The following is a 2,974-nucleotide window of genomic DNA, read 5'->3' as shown; positions in this document are numbered from 1 at the left end:
AAAAATTTCAATCCTGCATGATTCTACCAAGAAATGTGATTCTTCATTCAAAACGCTGGTTTCTGCTATTGGGCTCTATTGAATAATGAATGTTTTGAATTTTCTCCAAAAGTAAAGTAGTTGCAAACTCATCCTTTTAGAGACTTGTTTGGGCTCATGAGAGGAGTAGAAAAACATCAAAAATTTCAGTCCTGCACGATTCTACCAAGAAATGTGTGTTCATTCAAACCGCTGGTTTTTGATATTTTGGGCCCTATTGAATAATGAATGTTTTGAATTTTCTCCAAAAGTAAAGTAGTTGCAAACTCATCCTTTTAGAAACTTGTTTGGGCTGTTGAGAGGAGTAAAAAACCATCAAAAATTTCAATCCTGCATGATTGTACCAAGAAATGTGATTCTTCATTCAAAACCTGATTTTTGCTATTGGGCTCTATTGAATAATGAATGTTTTGAATTTTCTCCAAAAGTAAAGTAGTTGCAAACTCATGCTTTTAGAGACTTGTTTGGGCTCATGAGAGGAGTAGAAAAACATCAAAAATTTCAGTCCTGCATGATTCTACCAAGAAATGTGTGTTCATTGAAACCGCTGGTTTTTGATAGTTTGGGCCCTATTGAATAATGAATGTTTTGAATTTTCTCCAAAAGTAAAGTAGTTGCAAACTCATCCTTTTAGAAACTTGTTTGGGCTGTTGAGAGGAGTAAAAAACCATCAAAAATTTCAATCCTGCATGATTTTACCAAGAAATGTGATTCTTCATTCAAAACCTGATTTTTGCTATTGGGCTCTATTGAATAATGAATGTTTTGAATTTTCTCCAAAAGTAAAGTAGTTGCAAACTCATGCCTTTAGAGACTTGTTTGGGCTCATGAGAGGAGTAGAAAAACATCAAAAATTTCAGTCCTGCATGATTCTACCAAGAAATGTGTGTTCATTGAAACCGCTGGTTTTTGATAGTTTGGGCCCTATTGAATAATGAATGTTTTGAATTTTCTCCAAAAGTAAAGTAGTTGCAAACTCATCCTTTTAGAAACTTGTTTGGGCTGTTGAGAGGAGTAAAAAACCATCAAAAATTTCAATCCTGCATGATTCTACCAAGAAATGTGATTCTTCATTCAAAACGCTGATTTTTGCTATTGGGCTCTTTTGAGTAATGAATGTTTTGAATTTTCTCCAAAAGTAAAGTAGTTGCAAACTCATGCTTTTAGAGACTTGTTTGGGCTCATGAGAGGAGTAGAAAAACATCAAAAATTTCAGTCCTTCATGATTCTACCAAGAAATGTGTGTTCATTGAAACCGCTGGTTTTTGATAGTTTGGGCCCTATTGAATAATGAATGTTTTGAATTTTCTCCAAAAGTAAAGTAGTTGCAAACTCATCCTTTTAGAAACTTGTTTGGGCTGTTGAGAGGAGTAAAAAACCATCAAAAATTTCAATCCTGCATGATTCTACCAAGAAATGTGATTCTTCATTCAAAACCTGATTTTTGCTATTGGGCTCTATTGAATAATGAATGTTTTGAATTTTCTCCAAAAGTAAAGTAGTTGCAAACTCATGCTTTTAGAGACTTGTTTGGGCTCATGAGAGGAGTAGAAAAACATCAAAAATTTCAGTCCTGCATGATTTTACCAAGAAATGTGTGTTCATTGAAACCGCTGGTTTTTGATAGTTTGGGCCCTATTGAATAATGAATGTTTTGAATTTTCTCCAAAAGTAAAGTAGTTGCAAACTCATGCTTTTAGAGACTTATTTGGGCTCATGAGAGGAGCAGAAAAACATCAAAAATTTCAGTCCTGCATGATTCTACCAAGAAATGTGTGTTCATTCAAACCGCTGGTTTTTGATAGTTTGGGCCCTATTGAATAATGAATGTTTTGAATTTTCTCCAAAAGTAAAGTAGTTGCAAACTCATCCTTTTAGAAACTTGTTTGGGCTGTTGAGAGGAGTAAAAAAAACCATCAATAATTTCAATCCTGCATGATTTTACCAAGAAATGTGATTCTTCATTCAAAACCTGATTTTTGCTTTTGGGCTCTATTGAATAATGAATGTTTTGAATTTTCTCCAAAAGTAAAGTAGTTGCAAACTCATGCTTTTAGAGACTTGTTTGGGCTCATGAGAGGAGTAGAAAAACATCAAAAATTTCAGTCCTGCATGATTCTACCAAGAAATGTGTGTTCATTGAAACCGCTGGTTTTTGATAGTTTGGGCCCTATTGAATAATGAATGTTTTGAATTTTCTCCAAAAGTAAAGTAGTTGCAAAGTCATCCTTTTAGAAACTTGTTTGGGCTGTTGAGAGGAGTAAAAAACCATCAAAAATTTCAATCCTGCATGATTCTACCAAGAAATGTGATTCTTCATTCAAAACCTGATTTTTGCTATTGGGCTCTATTGAATAATGAATGTTTTGAATTTTCTCCAAAAGTAAAGTAGTTGCAAACTCATGCTTTTAGAGACTTGTTTGGGCTCATGAGAGGAGTAGAAAAACATCAAAAATTTCAGTCCTGCATGATTTTACCAAGAAATGTGTGTTCATTGAAACCGCTGGTTTTTGATAGTTTGGGCCCTATTGAATAATGAATGTTTTGAATTTTCTCCAAAAGTAAAGTAGTTGCAAACTCATCCTTTTAGAAACTTGTTTGGGCTGTTGAGAGGAGTAAAAAACCATCAAAAATTTCAATCCTGCATGATTCTACAAAGAAATGTGATTCTTCATTCAAAACGCTGGTTTTTGCTATTGGGCCCTTTTGAGTAATGAATGTTTTGAATTTTCTCCAAAAGTAAAGTAGTTGCAAACTCATGCTTTTAGAGACTTGTTTGGGCTCATGAGAGGAGTAGAAAAACATCAAAAATTTCAGTCCTGCATGATTCTACCAAGAAATGTGTGTTCATTGAAACCGCTGGTTTTTGATAGTTTGGGCCGTATTGAATAATGAATGTTTTGAATTTTCTCCAAAAGTAAAGTAGTTACAAACT

The sequence above is a fragment of the Dendrobates tinctorius genome, unplaced genomic scaffold (assembly GCF_039654945.1).
Source record: "Dendrobates tinctorius isolate UK_male_01 unplaced genomic scaffold, ASM3965494v1 ptg000110l, whole genome shotgun sequence".
NCBI lineage: Eukaryota > Metazoa > Chordata > Amphibia > Anura > Dendrobatidae > Dendrobates > Dendrobates tinctorius.
Note: the sequence above shows the minus strand (reverse complement) of the source record.